The 27,124-nt window shown below is 37.7% G+C and overlaps 1 non-coding gene across 1 annotated transcript in view; it reads right to left on the bottom strand.

Moving 5' to 3' along the window:
* Nucleotides 1-25,964, bottom strand: part of LOC136862703 (uncharacterized) — an 87,326-nt gene extending 61,362 nt beyond the window's left edge. Inside the window, exon 1 of the transcript XR_011017809.1 lies at nucleotides 25,828-25,964. This is a non-coding gene — a transcript (uncharacterized protein). The remainder of the gene's footprint in view (nucleotides 1-25,827) is intronic.
* Nucleotides 25,965-27,124: the final 1,160 nt, after the last annotated feature.

Genomic DNA, 27,124 nt, shown 5'->3' with positions numbered 1-27,124 from the left:
TTGTAACCAACAATCTTTACATACTGCTGACTGAATACTTCTGCCTTCTGAAGATCCTCGCATACACATTCCCCTTGTTCATTAATTATTTCTGGAATGTCCTTCTTGGAACCTGTTTCTGCCTTAAAATACCTATACATACCCTTCCATTTATCACTAAAATTTGTATCACTGCCAATTATGCTTGCCATCATGTTATCCTTAGCTGCCTTCTTTGCTAGATTCTATTTCCTGGTAAGTTCCTTCAATTTCTCCTTACTTCCACAGCCATTTCTGACTCTATTTCGTTCCAATCTGCACCTCCTTCTTAGTCTCTCTATTTTTCTATTATAATAAGGTGGGTCTTTACCATTTCTTACCACCTTTAAAGGTACAAACCTGTTTTCACATTCCTCAACAATTGCTTTAAACCCATCCCAGAGTCTGTTTACATTTTTATTTACCGTTTTCCACCGATCATAGTTACTTTTTAAAAACTGCCTCATGCCTGCTTTATCAGCCATATGGTACTGCCTAATAGTCCTACTTTTAAGACCTTCCTTTCTAACACATTTATTTTTAACTACGACAAAAACAGCTTCATGATCACTAGTGCCATCTATTACTTTGGTTTCTCTATAGAGCTCATCTGGTTTTACCAGCACCACGTCCAGGATATTTTACCCTCTAGTTGATTCCATCACTTTCTGAAACAGCTGCCCTTCCCATATTAGCTTATTTGCCATTTGTTGGTCATGCTGCCTGTCGTTCGCATTTCCTTCCGAATTGACATTTGGTAAATTCATATCCCCCACTACAATCACATTCCTTTCCATGTCGTTTCCCACATAGCTGACTATCTTATCAAATAATTCTGAATCTGTGTCAGCGCTACCCTTTCCTGGTCTGTACACTCTAAAGACATCAAGTTGCCTATTATCTTTAGAAATGAGCCTTACACCTAGAATTTCATGTTTTGTCATCTTTAACATTTTCGTAGCTTACAAATTCTTCTTTTACCAGAATGAATACTCCCCCTCCCACCATTCCTATCCTATCTCTACGATACACTCTCCAGTTCATCAACAATAAAGGTGTTTTAATTTAATCACCTATTCAGTACTTTTATTTTCTCTTATAGTGGTTACATAAATAGACTATCAGTTAAATGGGATATGTTTTGCCCTCAATTAAGGGCATCTTCAGCCTAAAAACAATCATCAAGTGTACAACTAATATTAAAAGTGGAAGCTAAAAGTTTAGCCAGTTATTAAAATTCGGGAATTTCATCAGCGGCCTTGGACATATTGTATTTATGATAATCATGTTTATGCTTGTGTTTACGCCCTCATGTCAATGGCTTTATATTATTACCACTTTGGTATTCCACTAACATTTTAAATGAACTGTTTTAATTAGAATTTTAATGGAAGAAGTTTTAGTCTCCGACAAGATTATAGTTTAATCATTGACAGTGTTTCCATTAGCATCTTTATATATTGTATCATTTTTCACATTTTTATGTCCCGAATTTTAATAACTGGCTAAACTTTCAGCTTCCACTTTTAATATTAGTTGTACTCTTGATGATTGTTTTTAGGCTAAAGATGCCCTTAATTGAGGGCAAAACATGTCCCATTTAACTGATAGTCTATTTATGTAACCACTATAAGTGAAAATAAAAGTATTGAACAGGTGGATTAAATTAAAACACCTTTATTGTTGTTGAACTGTAAATTTTCAATATGGACCAAAAATGAGATTTATAACATGTAACACTCTCCAGTTCCGTGAAAAAATTTCTGCATCCATTATATCATTTCTCAGCCATGATTCAACTCTTATTACAATATCTAGTAAATATATATCTATTAAATTACTTAATTCTATTCCTTTCTTTACAATACTTCTACAGTTCAACAGTAACATTTTTATGTCATCCCTACTTGACTTTCAGATCTCTGTACCCTTATCACTGCTCCCTAGTCAACCCCGTTTCCCTGAATGTACCTCCCTATTACCCTTCCAAACAAATTTCTTAACTTATACGTACCACTGCAGTTTAAGTGAAGGCCATCTAAGCGTAGATCCCTATCTCCTACCTACCCATTAGGATCTAGAAATTTCACTCCCACTTTCTCACATACCCACTCCATAGTCTCATTTAAATCCCCAATCACCCTCGAGTCAGTATCCCTCCAACACAGAATTCCACTGATAACAATCTCCGCTTCCTTAAACTTCATAGTCATAGACAAAAGACTGAGGGATATAATAGAAACACAGAGGAAGAACAATATGGCTTTAGATGGAATAGATCAACAATAGACTTGATATTTACAGTGTGAACGATAATGGAAAAACATCTGGAAAGGAACAAGGAAATCATCTTCCTATTTTAGGATTTGGAAAAGCTTATGATACAGTTAAGAGAATACATGTATGGAAATGCCTACTGAAACAAAATGTACCAAAAATCATTAATTAACTAGATAAAAATATTGTATCATCAGAGTAAAAGCAGTGTACAAGTAGGGAGTGGTGACTTTGAAACATTTTATACAAAAAAGGTCTCAAGCAAGGAAGTGCACTGTTGCCATTATTGTTTATTATACTGATGGATGAAATAAAAAAAATAAAGTGTAAAACAGAGTATCAGTAGTGATGAAGTGAATGCTTTGGTATTTGCAGATGATGTGGTGTTTTGGGAAAAGGAAGTACAAAGGAGACTGGACATTTGGAATGAAAATCTGAAGGAGTTTGGATTGGTAATTAGTAAAAAGAAAACTGTAGTCATGCACTGTGGAAAATAGAAAAAGAGAAGCCAAGTGAACATAAACGGAGAACAGTTAGAGAATGTAGAACAGTTTACATATCTGAGTAGCATTATTAATGAAAAAAGTTAAATCAACCCTGAAATTAACAGACTAAGGAAAGGTACAACATTTTATCATCAAGTCCGAGAGCTTTTATGGGATGACAAAGTACCCAAGAGAACGAAATTAACATTATATAAACAGTATTTCGTACCAATTGTAACATACGGACTAGAAACACTGGTAACTAATAAGAGACAAGATAGTAAGATTCAAGCAGTACAAAAGAAATTTTTAAGAACATCAGTTAAAAAGACAAGAAGATATAGGACTCAAAATATTAAAATCAGAGAAGAGCTAAATATAGAACCATTAGTACAGAAGATACAGAAAGCAAGACTGAGATGGTTCGGACATGTAAAAAGAATGGGAAAGGAACGGGTAGCAAGACGGGAATTGGAAAGAGATGTTAAGGGAAAGAGACCAGTTGGAAGACCGAGAAGAAGGTGGATGGATCAGATCTGGAATGACATTAGAGAAGCTGGATTGGATGTGGCGGAAGTAATGGAGCAGGAAAAGTGGAAGGACAGAAAGGAGTGGAGGCGGCTTGTTAACCACACCCAGGCGACTGGAGTGGGACATTGGTGATGATGATGATGATGATGATAATGATGTCTGAACATCCAAATTTGTTGGATGTATTTATGGAATTATGGAAAAAATGAACATTGTTGCTAATGGTTCTAAATGCAACATGAATGTTGTATTGCTTAAAAGGATTAGTAATTTAACGAATACTATTATTATTGAAAGTGAAGGGGGCATACTTTTGTTGTGGCTTTGATTCTCTGATGAGACTGGATTTAGATTTGTGTTTAGTTTTATTAATGAGGCTATTTATATAGTGGAGAATGAAACCATTACTTAGAGGTATATTATGGAATATGTTTAATTCTATATTAAGTTTGGACGGAGACGTGGGATTGTTGAAGGCTCCATTTTATCACCAACAAAAACAGTTAACTGCACAGAATAATCAGCATTTGAATCAGTGTGATTAGTGATACTGTAAACTCTGGAACTCCCTATGTCCCAGATAAAAAGGTGTTTCCAGAGGGATTCTTAGATGTTGCCATATTTAAACGATGGGTCAAAAAAATACCATACATACACCCTTACGTGTCATAAAGGGATATCCTAGTAGTTGTGTGGAAACAAAAAGTAATACTGTTCAACTCGCTGAACGATGTATATGATGTACATGTAGGAGTACTCTGCCAATATCTCGCAGAAGCCGCATAACTGGTAGTATATTTAGCCTGCAAGCAAGCATATTTGTACAACTGTGGTTTGAGTTTGGACATAAATTTCAATTGTTATGTCCATCCAGAAGGTGAATAAGTGCATTAATGCATTTGAAGCAGCAACAAAGGACTTTGAGGTGCACCTTCAGTTGTCAACAAGCTATGCCAACCCCAAGGAAGAGTCTATAGACTTCCATAGTCAGGATTTCCGTGACTTCCGAGACGCCATCTCCTCCAAACTTACTGTGTTAAAAGAAGAGCTGTGCAAGTCAGCACAGCAGCTTGATCATCAAGGAAAGCTCATTGAAGAAGGAGAGTAATGAAGCCGTAGGAACTGCCTCCTAATCCATGGAGTCAACGAAGAACCGTGGGAGGGTATCTAAGAGGAAGTGAAAGGCACTTTCCGAACAAAGTTGAACGTGGACTTCCCAATGGAGAGCTTCAACCGGTGCCATAGGACTGGGTGGCCTCAGCGCTCTGCAGCTGGTAACTACAGGGTGGCATCACATAATTCACCCACTATCATGAACGTAACCTCGCGCGGAAGTCAAAGCGGCTCCTGAATATCACAAAGGTACTCATTACCAAGTCCCTCACCAAGTAGAGTTTAGGAATCTCATATTAACAATGTTCTGTATTGACAATGTATAATCCATAAAATTCCTTTAAAAAAGGAGAAAATTTAAAACATCCACCTTAATCAATAAAATTCAATATAGTCTATATTAAAAACACCTCAAAAGTCACGATTAAAAACTTTGGTACACATTTACTCCAATAAATACACATTTGATACTCAAAATCAGCCTTGTCAATACTTAGTAATTTTTTAAATTATTTGTTATCACAACACACCGTACATGTTCTGGGGACCTTATTGCCCTCTTCCTCAGGTTTTTTTTTTTCACATTACCAGGTATCTCTTTGATCTATTTACTTATTATTAAACACCAAACACCAAAGTTCTAAACAACTCTTAACTGATACCTAATGTGCATCATAAATAAAATATATCATAAATGTCATAAAAGAACACTAAACTACACTATTATGTTTACAATCTTCTTAAAATGTCATCCTTGTCTATTACCTAAAAATATAATCGATTTATTAGAATAAGCGTCTCTTAAAACTTTACTAAAAACTTCCAATTCAGAGATTATTATTATTATTATTAGTATTATTATTATTCTTCTTCTTGCTAGGGGCTTTACGTCACACCGACACAGATAGGTCTTATGGCGATGATGGGATAGGAAAGGCCTAGGAGTTGGAAGGAAGCGGCCGTGGCCTTAATTAAGGTACAGCCCCAGCATTTGCCTGGTGTGAAAATGGGAAACCACGGAAAACCACCTTCAGGGCTGCCGATAGTGGGATTCGAACCTACTATCTCCCGGATGCAAGCTCACAGCCGCGTGCCTCTACGCGCACGGCCAACTCGCCCGGTATTATTATTATTATTATTATTATTATTATTATTATTATTATTATTATTATTATTATTATTATTATTTATTTACTACAAATTGTAGGTACAATTTAGGGATGGAGAAAGCGCATAGCCCCACATACATGAACATGCTTCTATCCCAACTTAAAATTACAATATTAAAATATACAATTATATTCTACATAGTGTGCTTATATACAGTTGCCGTATTTACATACTGTTATTGTCTTGATCTGGATGACAACCAATGGCGGTCAAGGGCAAAGTGAATGCACTAAACTTTAAATAGAACAACTGACAGATTTGGGTGTCAAAAATAATCATTGTCCAATTTGCTAATAGAGGAGAGAAATATCGAACCTGATATTAATGTTCTACTGACAGGCATGTTGCCCGATGCTAAGGTCAAGGCCAATTATGTTTATGTATGGGCAACAGCATATTCGTTTTAGTTGGAGTGAAGGGCTACCGCCATGCTCGGCAGCTGCAGTCGCTTAAGTGTGGCCAGTACCCAATATTCAGGAGATAGTGGGTTCGAACCCACTGTTGGCAGCCCTGAAGATGGTTTTCTGTGGTTTCCCATTTTCATACCTTATTAAGGCCATGGCTGATTCCTTCCCATTCCTAGCCCTTTCCTGACCCATCACCGCCATAAACCTATCTGTGTCGGTGCAACATAAAAGCAACTTGTAAAACAAAAAAACAAAAAAGAAGAGCTACCACTCTAGGGAGTGTTCGAGGACAGATGGAAATACCAGCAACATTTAACTGATATAATCTCTGATTTGGAAGATTTTAGTACAATTTTAAGAGATGCTAATTTTAATAAATTGATTACATTGATCAACCGGAAAATTATGACCACCAACCTAATAGCCAGTATGACCACATTTGGCATGGATAACAACTGCAACACGTTTTGGAATGGAAGCAATGAGGCCTTGGTAGGTCACTGGAGGGAGTTGGCATCACATCTGCACACACAAATCACCTAATTCCTGTAAATTCCTGGGAGGGGGCGATGAGATGTGTTTGATCGGGTTAAGATCTGGCGAGTTGAGGGGCCAACACATCAACTGCAACTCGCCACTGTGTTCCTCAAACCACTCCATCACACTCCTGGCCTTGTGACATGGCGCAATATCTTGTTAAAAAATTGCCACTGCCGTTGGGAAACATAATCGACATGAAGGGGTGTACGTGGTCTGCAAGCAGTGTGCAATACTTCTCGGCCGTCATGGTGCCTTGCACGAGTTCCACTGGACCCATGGATGCCCACGTGAATGTTCCCCAGAGCATAATTGAGTCGCCGCCAGCTTGTCTCCGTCCAGCAGTACAGGTGTCAAGGAGCTGTTCCCCTGAAGACGACAAATTTGCACCCTTCCATCAGCATGATGAAGAAAGTATCGGAATTCATCAGACCATGCAACGCTCTGCCACTACCCCAACGTCTAGTGATGATGGTTACGTGCCCATTTCAGTCGTAGTTGCAGATGTTGCCTCCGTGGCTCACGCGGCAGCCTCTCACCGCTGGGTTCCGTGATTCAAATCCCGGTCACTCCATGTGAGATTTGTGCTGGACAAAGCAGAGGCGGGACAGGTTTTTCTCCGAGTACTTCGGTTTTCCCTGACATATTTCATTCCAGCAACACTCTCCAATATCATTTCACATGTCATTCGATAAACATTGCCCCAGAGGAGTGCGATAGGCTTCGGCAGCTGGCACAATTCCTATCCTCGCCGCTAGAGTGGGGCTTCATTCATTTCATTCCCAACCCGGTTGAATGACTGGAAACAGGCTGTGGATTTTCACTTTTCATGGTGTTAACAATGGCACAAGCAAGGGTCATCGGCTGCAGAGTTTCATCCTTAGGAGTGTTCGGTGCATTGCGTGTTCAGACACGCTTGTACTCTGCCCAGCATTAAAGTCCGTTGTTAGTTCCACACAGTTCACCGCCTGTCCTGTTTTGCCAGTCTGCCCAGCCTATGATGTCTGACATCTGTAATGAGGGGTGGCCGTCCAACTCCTCAACGTTTGAACATGGTTTTACCTTCGTTTCGCTACTTGTTGAAGACACTCACCACAACACTCCTCGAACATCTGACAATTCGTACAGTTTCTGACACGCTCGTGCCGAGCCTCCGGGCCATCACAATCTGCCCTCGGTCAAACTCAAATGGATCGCAGGCCTTCCCCATTCTACACACGTACAGCACGCTCACTGATACTACATGCACCGTGCATATCTGACTAGCAGTCAGGTGATTCTACTATTGCCTGGATGGGTTTATATCAATAGTAGGTAACTGGTCATAATGTTCTGGCTGATCAGTGTATATTTTTAGATAATAGACAAGTATGACATTTTAAGAAGTTTGTAAATAGAATATTGTAGTTTAGTGTTCTTTTATGACATTTATGATACATTTTATTTTAATTATGACACACATTAGATACCAAAGAGTTGTTTAAAACTTTGGTGTTTGGTGAAATGGCATATGGCTTAGTGCCGGGAGTGTCCGAGGACATGATCGGCTCGCCAGGTGCAGGTCTTTTGATTTGACACCTGTAGGCGACCTGCGTGTCATGATGAGGATGAAATGATGATGAAGACGACACATACACCTAGTCCCCGTGCCAGCGAAATTAACCAATGATGGTTAAAATTCCCGAACCTGCCGGGAATTGAACCTGGGACCCTCATGACCAAAGGCCAGCATGCTAACCATTTAGCCATGGAGCTGGACTGGTGTTTGGTGTTTAATAATAAGTAAAGAGGTCCAAGAGATATTTGGTAGTGTGAATAAACCGCTAAGGAAGAGGACAATAAGGTCCTCGAAACATGTATGGTGTATTAGGTGATAACAAATAATTAATTAAATAACTCTAAGTATCGACAAGGCTGATTTCAAATATCAAATGTGTATTTATTGGAGTACAGATTGTAGTCAATATGGACCATTATAAAATCAAACCACAATGGTTAAGTTAATAAATTTGGTACATGTTCCAGCTAATATTTAGATCTTCTTCAGCTACATATATTGACCATTCTCAGACGTTGCAGTACTTGAACAATGTGTCAAACCATACCATACACAGACCCTTACGTGTCATGGCAACAACCAAGGTAGTTAGAGTAAGAGGTAGGGATCACGCGCAGGTCTCCCCACCACGCTTGGCCATTGGTGACATCATTGAGAACCCTCAGCACCTTGTATTCTGTATGAGTTAATACACAGCTTTGAGCTATTCTGTTTTAGCCACAAGTTAGAGATAAGAAAACTTCAGTGTAGGCATTCTACTTCACTATTATATCAGAATAATAACAGGAGACCAAATACAGTGTGAATCAAGCAGCATTTCTGAAGTATTTAATTTTGTATAAGAGGTTGTAACAATGCCAAGACTGTGATCACAGTGGAATGGCCATTTCATATGTTCATGTTCTCAACACCTATGATAACAATAACAAGGGGGCTCTAATTGTTACAGACTCGAACATTAAAGCTTGATGACTGCAAGAAGTATGTCCCTTGTTACAAACAATACTAGGAAACTACTGTATATACACTGTCACAACACAAACAGCAAATGTTAGGAAACTATAACTGTCCACAACACAATCAATGTTAGGGGTTGTAGGATAATAACAAAAAATAGAGCACGACTAAGTAGTATTGTAGTGTAGTCGTATATTAATTACCTTATTGTTGTGTACTATCCCAGACAATATATCCCTCAGTTCATTTATTTTTTTCAAATAAGTTATTTTATTTTTAATTTCATTTTTTTTTCTGTAAAGAATGGCTAAGGAGCACAAGTGTACTTACTCTGGGTGTGGCGAGGCATTGAGGGGTATGAGGGAGGAGTTGGAAAGTTTGAGGGAGATAATTAGGATTCTCACAGAAGACAGGATGGAAGATAGGACTCCCTCAAACAATGTACAGATTACAGTAGGTGTACTAGAGGGAGGGGAAGGAAAGGGAGGAGTTGTAGAAGACAGGTGGTCTAATGTTCTAAGGGGAAGGAGATTGCAGGCTAAGGGCTCTATTCAGGATCAGAATTCAGGACAGGTGTCTGTGCGAAATCGGTACAAGTCACTCCAGGTAGAACAACAGAGGGAAGATGAGGGACAGGGAACTGTTGGTGAGATGTGTGGAAGTAGGAGGAAGGGAAAAGGTAGGAAAGGGAAATGTAGAATAGAGGATAGGAAAAGACAGGTGGAACAGGGTCATGGGAAGGAGAAAAGGGAGGAGGAAGTAGCTTCTGCAGCAGTGAGAACAGATAGGGCTGACCAGGAGCGGAGGGGATCAGATGAGGTGGGGAGGGTTGAGGCTCTGGTCATGGGGGATTCCATCGTTAGACACGTGGGGAAAGTGTGTGGAGGAAAGGGAACCAGGGTAGAATGTTATCCAGGAATTAGGTTGAGGCAGATGTTGAGGAAAGTAGAAGAGAGGGACGAGGGGAAGGAGAAGGTGGTAGTGTTTCACGTTGGTACCAACAACGTAAGGCAAGCTGATATAAGTACCAACATAGTTGGAGATGTGTGGGATCTGGTAAATGCAGCACGGGTGAAGTTTAAGAAAGCGGAGATTGTTATTAGTGGAATACTGTGTAGGAGGGATACTGACTGGAGGGTGATTGGGGATTTAAATGAGACTATGGAGTGGGTATGTGGGAAACTGGGAGTGAAATTTCTAGATCCTAATGGGTGGGTAGGAGATAGGGATCTGCGCTCGGATGGCCTTCATTTAAACCGCAGTGGTACGTGTAAGTTAGGAAAATCATTTGCAAGGGTAATAGGGAGGTACATTCAGGGAAACGGGGTGGCCTAGGGAGCGGTGATAAGGGAACAGGGAACTGGAAATCAAGTAGGGATGACATAAAATTGTTAGTGTTGAACTGTAGAAGTATTGTAAAGAAAGGAATAGAATTAAGTAATTTAATAGATATATATTTACCAGATATTGTAATAGGAGTTGAATCATGGCTGAGAAATGATATAATGGATGCAGAAATTTTCTCAAGCCACTGGAGTGTGTATCGTAGAGATAGGATAGGAATGGTGGGAGGGGGAGTGTTCATTCTGGTGAAAGAAGAATTTGTAAGCTACAAAAAAGTTAAAGATGAGACACATGAAATTCTAGGTGTAAGGCTCATTTCTAAAGATAATAGGCAACTTGATATATTTGGAGTGTACAGACCGGGAAAGGGTAGCACTGATGCGGATTCGGAATTATTTGATAGGATAGTCGGCTATGTGGGAAACGACATGGAAAGAAATGTGATTGTAGCGGGAGATCTGCATTTGCCAGATGTCAATTGGGAAGGAAATGCGAACGACAGGAAGCATGACAAACAAATGGCAAATAAGTTAATATGGGAAGGACAGCTATTTCAGAAAGTGATGAAACCAACCAGAGGGAAAAATATCCTGGATGTCGTGCTGATAAAACCAGATGAGCTCTATAGGGAAACTGAAGTAATAGATGGTATTAGTGATCATGAAGCTGTTTTTGTCGTAGTTCAAAATAAATGTGAAAGAAAGGAAGGTCTTAGAAGTAGGACTGTTAGGCAGTACCATATGGCTGATAAAGCAGGCATGAGGCAGTTTCTAAAAAGTAACAATGATTGGTGGAAAACGGTAAATAAAAATGTAAACAGACTCTGGGATGGGTTTAAAGAAATTGTTGAGGAATGTGAAAACAGGTTTGTACCTTTAAGGGTGGTAAGGAATGGTAAAGACCCACCTTATTATAATAGAGAAATAAAGAGGCTAAGAAGGAGGTGCACACTGGAAAGAAATAGAGTTAGAAATGGCTGTGGAAGTAAGGAGAAATTGAAGGAACTTACTAGAAAATTGAATCTAGCAAAGAAGGCAGCTAAGGATAACATGATGGCAAGCATAATTGGCAGTCATACGAATTTTAGTGAAAAATGGAAGGGTATGTATAGGTATTTTAAGGCAGAAACAGGTTCCAAGGACATTCCAGGAATAATTAATGAACAAGGGGAGTGTGTATGTGAGGATCTTCAAAAGGCAGAAGTATTCAGTCAGCAGTATGTAAAGACTGTTGGTTACAAGGATGATGTCGAGATAGAGGAGGAGACTAAGGCCAAAGAGGTAATAAAATTTACATATGATAACAATGACATTTACAATAAGATACAAAAGTTGAAAACTAGAAAAGCAGCTGGAATTGTTCAGATTTCTGGGGATATACTAAAGACAATGGGTTGGGATATAGTACCATATCTGAAGTACTTATTTGATTATTGTTTAGTCGGAGGAGCTATACCAGATGAATGGAGAGTTGCTATAGTAGCCCCTGTGTATAAAGGAAAGGGTGATAGACATAAAGCTGAAAATTACAGGCCAGTAAGTTTGACATGCATTGTATGTAAGCTTTGGGAAGGCATTCTTTCTGATTATATTAGACATGTTTGTGAAATTAATAACTGGTTCGATAGAAGGCAATTCGGTTTTAGGAAAGGTTATTCCACTGAAGCTCAACTTGTAGGATTCCAGCAAGATATAGCAGATATCTTGGATTCTGGAGGTCAAATGGACTGTATCGCGATTGACCTGTCTAAAGCATTTGATACGGTGGATCATGGGAGACTACTGGCAAAAATGAGTGCAATTGGACTAGACAAAAGAGTGACTGAATGGGTTGCTATATTTCTAGAAAATAGATCTCAGAGAATTAGACTAGTTGAAGCTTTATCTGAGCCTGTAATAATTAAGAGGGGAATTCCTCAAGGCAGTATTATCGGACCTTTATGTTTCCTTATGTATATAAATGGTATGAGTAAAGGAGTGGAATCGGAGGTAAGGCTTTTTGCGGATGATGTTATTCTCTATAGAGTGATAAATAAGTTACAAGATTGTGATCAACTGCAACGTGACCTCGAAAATGTTGTGAGATGGACAGCAGGCAATGGTATGTTGATAAACGGGGTTAAAAGTCAGGTTGTGAGTTTCACAAATAGGAAAATTCCTCTCAGTTTTAATTACTGCGTTGATGGGATGAAAGTTCTTTTTTTTTTTTTTTTTTTTTTGCTAGGGGCTTTACGTCGCACCGACACAGATAGATCTTATGGCGACGATGGGATAGGAAAGGCCTAGGAGTTGGAAGGAAGCGGCCGTGGCCTTAATTAAGGTACAGCCCCAGCATTTGCCTGGTGTGAAAATGGGAAACCACGGAAAACCATTTTCAGGGCTGCCGATAGTGGGATTCGAACCTACTATCTCCCAGATGCAAGCTCACAGTCGCGCGCCTCTACACGCACGGCCAACCCGCCCGGTGAAAGTTCCTTTTTGGGGATCATTGTAAGTATCTAGGTGTTAATATAAGGAAAGATCTTCATTGGGGTAATCACATAAATGGGATTGTAAATAAAGGGTACAGATCTCTGCACATGGTTATGAGGGTGTTTAGGGGTTGTAGTAAGGATGTAAAGGAGAGTGCATATAAGTCTCTGGTAAGACCCCAACTAGAGTATGGTTCCAGTGTATGGGACCCTCACCAGGATTAACTGATTCAAGAACTGGAAAAAATCCAAAGAAAAGCAGCTTGATTTGTTCTGGGTGATTTCCAACAAAAGAGTAGCGTTACAAAAATGTTGCAATGTTTGGGTTGGGAAGAATTGAGAGAAAGAAGAAGAGCTGCTCGACTAAGTGGTATGTCTGATATAAAGAAAGTCTAAAATCTCCACCTTATCAATACATTGGTTTATTTACTCTAAATTAGTAAATTGGTCAATACCGGTTTCAATCCCTCGGGGATTATCTTCAACTGACACACAAAAAAAGAATTTATAAAAACATCACATATGAAAGGTTACATTTGGTGACTATTTCAATTAAATCAAGTGTTGAAAGTTATGTCATTAAAGTACTAGTGGGTACATCTTAGTTTTTTAACGTGCTATTGTATGAGGTATATTGGCTCACTGTGTCTAAGCTTTTTGTACATATAATGGGTTCTACACTTATTCACATCTGATATTGATAATATTACATTCAATATGATTGATTCATATGATTAAAACATTAACAAATATCTTACTAAAATGGTAAAAAATATACATCATTTGTTTAAAAAGTACTTGTTGTTAGAGTCTTTTTGATCATACTACACTTGTATTACAAAATGTGGAATAAGATTTTTCACTCATACACATTAGTGATAATGAGTCCATTACAGAGTCTTAAAAGTATTTTGTTGTAGAGGTATATCACAGCTTATTGGTTATTGTGATGTCAATAAGACGTAATTTCACTTTGTATTAATGTTTGGGGTATTCCACACTTTTTAAAAAAGTCCATTGGAGTAAACATAGGAAAAGCTTAATTAAAGGGTTAATTAAAAATATATCCTTCATTACTAAAAATACTAGTATGTGATACCTTATTAAAATGGATCCTTCATTTCTAAAGTATTGATATGTGATACCTCATGTGTTTGTTTTATCATGTATAAAACAGTACAGTAGTACTGTAGGTTGTTACCATCTATAATACATATGTAATAGACTATGATAAGTGGTATGTTCCGAGCTGTCAGCGGAGAGATGGCGTGGAATGACATTAGTACACGAATAAGTTTGAATGGCGTTTATAAAAGTAGGAAAGATCACAATATGAAGATAAAGTTGGAATTCAAGAGGACAAACTGGGGCAAATATTCATTTATAGGAAGGGGAGTTAGGGATTGGAATAACTTACCAAGGGAGATGTTCAATAAATTTCCAATTTCTTTGCAATCATTTAGGAAAAGGCTAGGAATACAACAGATAGGGAATCTGCCACCTGGGCGACTGCCCTAAATGCAGATCAGTATTGATTGATTGATTTTGAATGCAGTAAATTTTCTCCTCCAATTGCCAGGAACTGACAAATTCCATGTTAACATTAGATAGGCTATTCTTAGCACTGGTTTCATATACAACATATTAAACTGCCTTTCACATAAAATTAACAGGTGTGTTATACACAAAGAATAATGCTGATATTTTTAAAACAACTGTTATCAAACACACTTATCTATAGCATCAGTGAAATTTCTTTGCTTTTCTTCTTTCTTTATCGGTATTGTATTAACTGCAACCCGGTCTCCAGAATGTCTTACTTTTGTTTAAAGCGTTCATTCAAATAAAGGAACGGCATCTCATGAAGCAACTTGCAAACTCATACATTTCCGGGAATTTCTTCTTCAGGATATCCGTAAGGTTTGTGATGATGTTAGAACCCTCTTTCAGTTCTTTCCTGTGGTAAAATTTGAACTTTTTTTTCCATCTGCACTACCGTGGTGTACCATCTCTCTGTAGGCTGCATCAAACTGTCTCTAGATGCCTTTGAAATCTAATTTTCACCCCTTGTAGGTTGACCATTTTTCTCTACATAATCGCTTTCTATATCAAGGTTCTTCTTCGTTACCATAAAAGCTATATAGCCAGTGAAATCTTCAAGCAGCTCACCACGATCCTTGGTTTCGCGATTGTCCTCAAGCTGTTCCACTAGCTCTTCAATGGCTTTAACGAACCCTTGCTAATCCTCCGGTAAAGAATAGGATGTTGTGGGCTCAATGCTGGCCTTAGACTGGCACATGATATCTGAGTTTTAATCGACTTCATCAGTAGCATATAACAGATTTGGACGTAATGTTTCATAATCTTCGGGAGAACAGTTGGAATTTCTTATCGCCTTGGAAGCATTGAGGCTGAGAAGCAATGATTTCACCCTTTGCGTCACAGCTGTCGGAAGAGGATGGTCATAAAATCTTCTGAACCCTCGAAGCTGAGAAAGGTAGCTTTCAATAATTTCTTGATTACTTCTTACTGCCACCATTTATTTAGGTCAGTGGCTTTAGGGAGTACATGAAAGTGTATGTTACGTTCCTTCACATGCCCGCTATGATTTGTGCAGCCTGCAATGGTACAACAAACCATACCGAAAAGTGTACACTATTACTGCTTTTTACGTTTTATCACAAAAAATATGCACACGCGGTTTCTTATACACCACAGATATGTTACTATCATGTATTATTAGCTCCTAGCTTCTGCGTGCACAGCGATTCTTATTCGAACTACCTCTACTTCATTCACGGCAGCTTCAACGTGAGGGTCCTGTGTGACGTCACAACTCCACTTTGCTACTGCACATCTCTCCCGTGATCCCTACCTTGTATTCTATATACCTTGGGCAACTACTGTAAGGTACGCATAGGAACGCTCTGTCTGTATCTTGCAGAAACCGCACAAGACTATATTAAACCCGGCGAGGGATCACTTCGGGTCACCTCGCATCTGGGCCCAAAGACGGACGCATTGTTATCAACCTTCCCAATGGGATGAAAAGATCTGCCACGACTGTCACGGAACCGGACAGCACGAAAAATCTGCAGAATAACAGTGACAACTGATATGAACCAATACAGCTCGATATTGTTTTTGTTTGTTATTCATGTTCTTATAAGTGTATTATATGTGTGTCTGGGTGCATATTAGTGGTAGTCAGTGGTAGCATTTATCAAGAGGCTGAGGTAAGTTGCATTATATTTCAACTATACTATTTCGTTAACATTCCATTATACAGCTCATCCAGAGCCCTGTACCTGACACTGACCCTGGCAACACCCCCCTCCAGCTCTCACCTCCTCGCCACTTATCACAGACATTCTCACATACAGGCATTAACTGTTTACACTGCTGACATGTCAACACGCTCTCTGTGGTAGCCCACTTCGATGAAATTCAAGCCACGATGGGTGAAAATAACATCCATATTCTTTGCATTAGCGAAAGCTGGCTTACCCCAGGCATAACCTCCGGTATGATGCAAATTTACCGGTATTCTCTCTTACGGCATAATAGATCCGATAGCAGAAGAGGATGTGGGGTAGCCACGTACTGCAGAAACGACTTAAAAAGCCAGGTATCATCCAACAAAGCAAAGCTAGCGACCAGAGTTCATATTTGTTGAAATCATTAACCAACAGAAACTCTGATAGTTCCTGTATACAACCCTCCCAAAATAACAAATATGACCAAACTCGAATTCTGTTTACTTGACTTACTACCTAATTACGATCATATTATTGCCATAAGAGACTTTAACAATAACCTAAAACACATGAAACTAAGCAATTTATTGACGTTTCATTCCTGTGATATGACCATCCTCCGTCTAGAGCCTACGAATCACACTTTCAAAGATAACTACACAATACACATGCACACTGACCACATTTTGACAAATAATCCAGAAAAAGTTATAATTCACGGCCAAATTCCAGTCTCAGCCATCTCCATTCATGACATTATTTACCTATCCCTCTATTCCGAATGCTGAAATATAAATGCAAAAGGTACTGAAATGGATGAGTCTTACAATCTTACCCTGGAATGACGTACTCTTATCGGACGATAGACACACAAAAGTAGACAAGTTTAACTCCCCTGAATGAAAATGAAATGACGTATGGCTTTTAGTGCTGGGAGTGTCCGAAGACAAGATCAACTTGCCAGATGCAGGTCTTTTGATTTGACACCCGTAGGCGAGCTGCGCGTCATGATGAGGATGAAATTATTAAGACGACACATACACCGAGCCCCCATGCCAGGGGAATTAACCAATTATGGTTAAAATTCCCGACCCTGCCTGGAATCGAATCCGGGACTCCTATGACCAAAGGCCAGCACGCTAGCCATTTAGCCATGGAGCCGGACACTTCTTTGTAATCACTCTGTACAATAAATACACCCCTAAATGACAGATAAAATTTACTCCCCCATCTTGTCCTTGGCTAAATGGTGAAAAAAAAAAAAAAAAAAAAAAAAACCATGATGGCCCACCGCGATACACATTTTCAACACTTTAAGCAAACTCATGACCAAACTGACATTGAAAACTATCCTATCCTTAAAAATTGAATTAAACAGCTCATCAGAAACCGTAAATTTACTCACTTATGAAACATAATTCCAAATATGAATTCCAACATATCTTGGAATATGCTTCATTCCTTACGCATAGGAAAACCTCAGCAACAACCTCATATCGCACGATAAAGTAATAGAATTTTTTACTGAAGAAAGAATACCACCTAATGTACTAAATTCCCCAATCTCCATATCATCATCTTCATCATCTGGGTATCCTTCCAGCGGGCCGGGTAGGACTTTTGTGGACAATATGCCTCCATCGGTTCTTGTCATTATAGAGTTCCTCTCCTTTCACATCCTGCAGTGTTGTTCCTTTCTCGATAAAGTCTGCATTTATTTGGTCCAGCCACCTTCTTCTGGGACATCCAACAGGTCTCCTTTCAGGTAGTGCCATTTCCAAGTTTTGTCTGGGGGTTGCATAAAACTATTTTCATGTTTTTTTACCCGTATTGAACTTAATACTAATTGTTACAATTCTTGTTTTACATTCCACCTAATTAATACATAAAGGACGTTTTATTACAATACAACACTAACAGTGACATGTTTCCCTCGTTATATCGAGCATCTTCAGCCTCATTTGAACAAATATCTCAAGGTTAAGTCTTTACATTGAACCTTCATATAAATAATTTGTTTGTTAAAATTATTTTACACCAATAAAATGTTACCAATAGTTAACACATAATTAAAAAGAATTAACAAATTAAAATATATAGCTGTGATGGACTAGACATTGATCACAATTTGCTGATGTCTAAGTCATAGTAATCTAAACATCTGTAAGATTTGGCTAAAAATCTCGTTAGTTCCCAGATTTTACTAACACTATTCAGTGCTTAAGTTATTTTTTTAAATTTAAATATCCTGTTGGAAATTAATGATGTTAGAGGTATAAATTTGCGATGTTTATCTTCTTTGTTGTACTTTCAGTTTAGTTGAGAAACCACTATACTTTATTAAAAGATTGTGTATTGAATGTTTGTGATCTACTGGAATCATCACACTAGTAGTCTTCACCGATCCTCACTGTGGTTTGAGTCAGCCTATTTTTACAATGATATGTTTGTTATTGAAGCGTGGTTAAAAAGGACAGCAATAGATGATACTTAGTTGCTGGTGTGTTATTTTACTACAACATTTGTGGATGAATGTGTCTGTAACAAAATAATATTATGAGTGTGTTGTTTGCAGTTGTTATGAGAAATTCTTGTGGTTGGAATTTCACCTACACCTTTATTCACGCTTTAGTGCCTAGCTGTGATTTTTGCAGTACTGAGACTATTTGTTGTCGTGTTTCTGCTTCTTGTGTTATATGCATGGGGGCGGGTGTGTTGCGAGGGTGAGTACGAGGCGTAGGAGAAGGAACTGTGGACAGAGCAATAAGCACTGGTGTATAGTGTGGAGGCGAGTAGGGGGCATAGGGGAAGGAACTGTGGGCAGGATGTTGGATACTGACCTAGCTTGTGGTGGGGGGAGGTCTCTATGTTTTTTCGAGGTAGATTTGTGTTTGTTAACGTGTTGGAAGTTTTATAATTGAATATTTTGAAGATATTACTATTTTCTGATTTGAGAACTTGTAGCGATTTTGGCAATTGCTCTATTAACAGGCTTTTTATTTTGATTGCATCCTTTAGGTTTTTTCTTTATTGAAATACTGATCCAAATGAATATAAATGTTCGCAACTTCGGCCATTAATGTCCCTTTTTCGATCCTTTTTATTACTTTGGGAACCCTGTCTATTGTACGAAATTGGTGGCTGGTCTCTTTCACGTGATTGCCCATTGTGGAATATATATTATGTTTTAATGCGTTATAGTGTCCCACGTATCTTGTAATAAAGCTGCGCCCAGTTTGGCTAACATATGAGAAATTACACTGTGTGCATGTTAACCTACATATTCCAGATCCATAATATTCATCGTTATTTGAATTAACTGTATTATGGTTGAAGAAAATGTTTTTATTAGTGTTACGTGCCTTAAAAACTAATTGCGAATCTCGTTTTTTCAAGGAATCTGTAATTTGGTGAATCACAGCATTGGTGTATGTGAATGTTGCGTATTCATTTGATATAGCTCCTCCAACCAAACAATAATCAAATAAGTACTTCAGATATGGTACAATATCCCAACCCATTACCTATAGTATATCCCCAGAAATTTTATCAATTCCAGCCGATTTTCTAGTTTTCAACTTTTGTATCTTATAGTAAATGTCATTGTTATCATATGTAAATTTTAATACTTCTTTAGCATTAGTCTCATCCTGTATCTGGACATTATCCTTGTAACCAACAATCTTTACATACTGCTGACCGAATACTTCTGTCTTTTGAAGATCCTCACATACACATCCCCTTGTTCATTCATTATTCCTGGAATGTCCTTCCTGGAACCATTTTCTGCCTTAAAGTACCTATATATGCCCTTCCATTTTTCAATAAAATTTGTATGACTGCCAATTATGCTTGCCATCATGTTATCCTTAGCTGCCTTCTTTGATAGATTCAATTTTCTAATAAGTTCCTTCAATTTCTCCTTACTTCCACAGCCATTTCTAACTCTATTTCTTCCCAATCTGCACCTCCTCCTTAGTCTCTTTATTTCTCCATTATAACAAGGTGGATCTTTACCATTCCTTACCACCTTTAAAGGTACAAACCTGTTTTCACATTCCTCAACAACTGCTTTAAACCAATTCCAGAGTCTGTTTACATTTTTATTTACAGTTTTCCACTAATAAAAATTACTTTTTAAAAAGTGCCTCATGCCTGCTTTATCAGCCATATGGTACTGCCTAACAGACCTACTTTTAAGACTTTCCTTTCTATCACATTTATTTCTAACTACAACAAAAACTGCTTCATGATCACTAATACCATCTATTACTTCAGTTTCTCTATAGAGCTCATCTGGTTTTACCAGCACCACATCCAGGATATTTTTCCCTCTAGTTGGTTCCATCACTTTCTGAATCAGCTGCCCTTTCCGTAATGGCTTATTTGCTATTTGTTGGTCATGCTTCCTCTCCTTCGCATTTCTTCCCAACTGACAACTGGTTAATTCAGATCCTCCACTACAATCACATTCCTTTCCATGTCGTTTCCCACATAGCTGATTATCTTATCAAATAATTCTGAATCCATGTCAGCACTACCCTTTCCCTGTCTGTACAGTCCAAAGATATCAAGTTGCCTATTATCTTTAGAAATGAGCCTTACACCTAGAATTTCATGTTTTGTCATCTTTAACTTTTTCGTAGCTTACAAATTCTTCTTTTACCAGAACGAATACTCCCCCTCCCACCATTCCTATCCTATCTCTACGATACACACTCCAGTTCTGTGAGAAAATTTCTGCATCCATTATACCATGATTCCAGTAGATCACAAACATTCAATACACAATCTTTTAATAAAGTATAGTGGTTTCTCAACTAAACTGAAAGTACAACAAAGAAGATAAACATCACAAATTTAAACCTCTAACATCATTAATTTCCATCAGGACATTTAAATTTAGAAAAATAACTTAAGCACTAAACTGTGTTAGTAAAATCTGGGAACTAACGAAATATTTAGCCAAATCTTACTGATGTTTAGAACATTACTATGAATTAGACATCAGCAAATTGTGATTAATGTCTAGTCCATCACAGCTATATATTTTAATTTGTTAATTCTTATTAATTATGTGTTAACTATTGGTAACATTTTAATGGTGTAAAATTATTTTAACAAACCAATTATTTATATGAAGGTTCAATGTAAAGACTTAACCTTGAGATATTTGTTCAAATTAGGCTGAAGATGCTCAATATAATGAGCAAAACATGTCCCTGTTAGTGTTGTATTGTAATAAAATGTCCTTCTAGAGACAATTAACATTTTTAAGTATTGAATTAGGTGGAAAATAAAACAAGAATTGTAACAATTGTCAGGGAGTTCTAATGTCTTCCATCCTTTGCACATGCCCAAACCATTTCAACGATGCAATGCGTCCCAAACTTCATAACCACTCTGTAATTCACCCTTTATGTGACCAACAACATTTACACTTCACCCAGTTATTACTAATAAAGTTATAAAGTATAATATTCTATCAAATCAAAAGCCAGAGGAGTGGATGATATCCCTATAACCTTCTTCCGTAACATTATTGGTGCTGTTTTACCAATCATTACCCACACTTTTAACTGCTGCCTTACAAACGGAACCTTTCCTTCACTATGGAAACAAGCCAATGCTATCTCTGTGCATAAGAAATCCAACTCCTCCCAACCATCTAGCTACAGGCTTTCAATTCTACCTGTAATTTCTAAACAACTCCATCATATGGTTCATAAACACGTGCTAGAATACTTTAATGACCATTCTCTCCTAGACCATTTGCAATCTGGCATCAAGAAGGGACACAGCACTGTACAATCTTCAATCGCTACTGATCTGCATTTAGGGCAGTCACCCAGGTGGCAGATTCCCTATCTGTTGTTTTCCTAGCCTTTTCTTAAATGATCACAAAGAAATTGGAAAATTATTGAACATTTCCCTTGGTAAGTTATTCCATTCCCTAACTCCGCTTCCTATAAACGAATATTTGCCCCAATTTGTCCTCTTGAATTCCAACTTTATCTTCATATTGTGATCTTTCCTACTTTTAAAGACACCACTCAAACTTATTCGTCTACTGATGTCCTACCACGCCATATCTCCACTGACAGCTTGGAACATACCACTTAATATGCTTACAATATTGTGATTTTTTATATCCCACCTTTTCAATACAATTGGTTTTATGTTGTTAGATCATAATGCTACAACACTGTTTTATAGAAACATGTTTCGCTTGAATTTCAAGCATCCTCAGCCTATATAATCATCTCAAGGTTAAGACCTGTCGTATTTGATTAGTTTTGACAAATTTGTGCTTAATTATAATTCTAACAATTAAGTAATAAAATATATAAACATAGGAATTTATGAACACATTAATAGTTTAACAATATGAATGACTATACTAAAATTGGAATAACCGTTAATTCTAAAGATATTGACATCCAAAATACAGTGTCTTCAAATGTTGAAAATTTGGCTAAAATTGTTTTCTCAAAGTTCTAGTTTATTAAAAACAATTGTAATTTGATTTCTGTGTTAAAACTTGAGTCGTAGTTATAGTTAAAACTTATTGGTGTCTTAAAATTAAAATCTTGGATCCGTTTGGAATTCAGCTTCTTGTTTTAATTTTGAGGCTTGCTACTGTAATTTAATAGTTTTGGACAGTAAAATGTTGAATTAGTTAGTTTCATCGAACTAGTCTTGGTTTTACAATCAGATTTTCTGTTGGTAGTAGTTTGTATTTATGAAGTATTTAGTCAAAAGGGACGTCAATCCAAAAACTTGAGAAGTTGATTTGTTTCTTTCATAATATTTGAATGATGGTGCGTCCCTTTGACTGCTACTACAAAACCTTGTGGACTTTGTTACATTATGGTGTGTTACATTACGGTGACATATAACATATAATTTTAGACATACAATCGCATTGTCGCACATAGTGACATACACGCCAGTTCCCGTTTGACATACCCCATTTGGATGTGACCCAATGTTTATTATCATATGGCATTCCCTAGACAATGTATCTTAATTATACCTCATGACATAGATATAAATGTATGGTTCAGCTGAAGATAACCCTATGTAAAGGGGTCGAAACCGGTCCTGTAGCATGATAAATGCAATAAATAAGTATTGATAGGTGAAAATCCTTTCCTATTTCTAATTGTGTAATTCGTCAATACAGAAATGAAGATTATAGATTCTGATACTGTGATTTTATTCTTGTAGACACAACAAAGAAGCAGACTACTACTTCTTCTTCTTTTTTTTTTTTTTTTTTTTGCAAGTTGCTTCATGTCGCACCAACGCAGATATGTCTTATAGCGATGATGGAATAGGAAAGAGCAAGGAGTGGGAAGGAAGCGGCCATGGTCTTATTTAAGGTATAGCCCCAGCATTTGCCTGGAGTGTAAATGGGAAACCACGGAAAACACTGTTCAGGGCTGCCGACAGTGGAGCTCGAACCCACTATCTCCTGAATACTGGATACTGGTCACACTTAAGCGACTGCAGCTATCGAGCTCGGTAAGCAGACTTTGAAACTTCAGCAAGTGCTTAATTGTTAAATTAGATTTATTTATAATCTGAGTTACAACACATGTCACCCTATACCATCACATTATTTCATGGCTGAAACCTGATAAATGACAAACGTTTCAGATAGTGATATACCGACTGCTCACTGAAGGCAGGCCACTTTACATTTCATCCCAGCTGAAGTACTTGTCCTTCTTTCACAGCAGTAATACCAGCAGATGTCGGCATAACATACAAAGAAGGGAGGTTGAAGATAGAATGCTCCTTTAAATACCTCGGCATCACACTTCAGCCAACATCAACGTAATTTGATGATGATGATGATGATGATGATGATGATTGTTGTTTAAAGGGGCCTAACATCGAAGGTCATCGGCCCCCAACGTAATTTAAGATCCCTATAAGGGAAAGGGCATCGGCAGCCATTAGGAGTATTTATGACATACATGACCCTACAAAACTGTCTTTAACCACCGCAATGTTCCTCTTCCAAGCAAAGGTTGTCCCAGTAATCACTTATGGTTTGGAACTAATCTGGGATTATCTCACGTTAAATGATTTAAATTGCATAGAGAACGTAAAAGCCAGATTTCTCAAACGAACGTTAGGCATTTCAAAAATGGCACCATCTAGAATGGCATATGTACTGGCACATGAGCCTTTTCTTATAGAGGAACTTAGACTGCAGCTACCTTCTACCAAACAGGAGGCATAATTCCTACAATTGATAAGAAGGAAAAGAGAGGAAATAGATCTAAGTTTCTACTCCACTGAAGCCATTATCAACAGGAGTTGGACCGGACTGAACGACGACGTAAGGAGTCTAATAAACATACTGGCAATTCACGGTTTTCATCATAAATTATGCATACAAAAGGTTTCCATGATCCCTTTATAGACTGTGTGGGTGTGTCCTGTGCGGTAAACAGTGTGAACAATATCATTTCAGCAAGTGCGCAAAAAGAGTAAAGTCATTGATAGACTACAGCAAGGAATAAACTTTGCACACTTGTGAGCTAATCTGTTTAATAAAAGTACCATCTCTGGTTCCTCCCTTTCTATTCCTGTTCACTGATCCTCTATGTGTAACAATTCTTTTGTTGGAATGGGTTCCAGACTTCAGAATACCCTGCCTGTCAGTGTCACAGATAACACCTCATTATTTAAATTTAAGACTGCTGAATGCACCTGACTAATTTGTATAACTGGATAAGTGAATGACTGTGAGTTAGAAAAGTGTAATGTATTATCACATAGATTATTTACTATATATATTATTATGTACTCTTAAACCCTAACTCTGCTACCCATAAAGAAAGAAACAAGCAAATAAACAAATAATACCGCCCGGACATGTGGCATTTTACACACGAAGGAATGTCTTTAAAACTTCACATCTGTGCATGTAACACATTTCTCTATAAAAGTGGACATACATTGTTTTCAAAATGACTGCTTCAATTATTCTAAATTTAACAAGTTCTTCTGCTGCATATCTCACATACATCTGAGGTAATAGCAGCCACCCTGATTCAGCTGGGGTTTTACCAGGTGCTCTTCCTGATGCCACATGATATTTCAGATGAAAAACTCACCCAGTAATCACCGGGATTAAAACTCAGACCATCTGAGTGAAAATCCAGCAGCTGAACCACTGTGCTATCACATCCTCTGATTTACCAAGTATTTTGAATTAATCATCAAAGCTCTACAATTAATTATAAAATTCAAAAGGGTGGAGGGGGCAGATTTTAGTTGGGCAGAGAGGCAGCACAGCGTTAAATCCAGCCATGCTTCAAAGTATGTGGCATTTGTGTTCTGTTAGGTTGTGCTGAGTAGGAAGAGAGGCTAAGAATTTGGGGTCACTGGTAAGGAAGAAATAAGACACAAAATGAAAGGAATGTTCAGGTGGTTGGGGTTGGTGTTTTATGCTAGATGTGCTCTTGAAACAAGAAATATGAGAGACAAGGACAGATGTACAAGAAGAAAAGTTAAGTAATGAAAGGGAGAAAAACAGACTGAATAGTTTAGCACATATTAAGTCAACAATTGGAGACATCATTGAAGGGGAAAAAAGAGAAAAAGAAAGAAAGAAAGAAAGAAAAAAAGAAAGAAAGAAAGAAAGAAAGAAACACATAATTTCTGAAAGATCAGTGCCTCCTACCACTTAAGACATTCATAGTACTCCACCTTCTTATTTTCAAAACTCTCTCTTGTTGTTCCGACAAAGAAGCACATCGCCCCACATGCTGGAGAAGAAACTTCTTCAGATATAGCTTCCAAACTTAACTTGGAATTCACTATTTTCACAATATCCATCACACCATATGATGAATAACAGTCACAAGTCTATCTATAAGAGGAAAAATAAAAAATACATTACAAGAAATAAACTCCACATGCTTCATTTTAGTAACATATTCATGATATGCTGTGATAAGTTATTCCTTAATACTGAGAAAAATTACAGTTTTTTAAGTTGCAATTCCACTTATACTTTTTTTTACAATTTTCTTTATGTCACACCGATAATAGATAGGTAATTATGGGATAGGAAAGGGCTAGAAGTGGGAAGGAAGTGACATGGCTTTAATTAAGGTACAGCCCCAGCATTTGCCTGGTTCAAAAATGGAAAACCATGGGAAACCATATTCACGGCTGTCAACAGTACGATTCGAACCCATTTTCTCCTGAATGCAAGCTGATAGCTACGTGACCTAAACCAAGTGTTATAATTTATACAAGCCATTCCTTATGGTGAAATTGAATAAAACAGTTTAACTTCAAAAACTATTTGGAAAGCTTATTTTCCAGGCTAATTTTTTATAATTTTTATTCTTGTCTCCAATAATTAACAAAAATTAAATAAGTTTTCGGTACTACAGTGTGCTTTCTAAGCTTTCTACCTCTCAGAATGAAGAATGTGAATTCCTTCTTCCAAAGACAATTTCTGAAACTCTCAGATAAAAGATCTGCTCAGAGGGCAGTTTTTGTAATTAATCTTCACATTTATTGAAGAACAGTTTCCAAAATTGTTCTTTCAAGCAAAATTGTAATTAAATTGAAGATACATTTTCAAAATGCAATAAGAATCAGCCCAAACCTCTAAATGTTACATAATATTTTAAAATATTAGGTCAATGTGTAATGATAAGTTAACTGTACATACAAATAGGATCTAAAATATTATCATTTCACTTTAGCAGATCACAATACATCTCTCACAACCTCTGCTCATCCTGACCACAGCTCTCTTTTTACAGGTGCACTCGGACTGTTGATGTGATCATAGCCATGCGATTACCAGTTTTACATGGAATTCAAGCCAGAGGGACGTGACATTTCATTTAAAATGTCACATATGCACTGGCCAGAATCTGAACCATGGTTGTCTTGGTGGGAAGTATGCGACAATATAACTTGGCTATCACATCAACATTTATTTGTTTGAGGAACAGTCA

This window comes from Anabrus simplex, chromosome 2 (genome assembly GCF_040414725.1).
Source record: "Anabrus simplex isolate iqAnaSimp1 chromosome 2, ASM4041472v1, whole genome shotgun sequence".
NCBI classification, from domain to species: domain Eukaryota; kingdom Metazoa; phylum Arthropoda; class Insecta; order Orthoptera; family Tettigoniidae; genus Anabrus; species Anabrus simplex.
The sequence above is the reverse complement of the archived record's forward strand: the minus strand, read 5'-3'. Positions and strand labels throughout refer to the sequence as shown.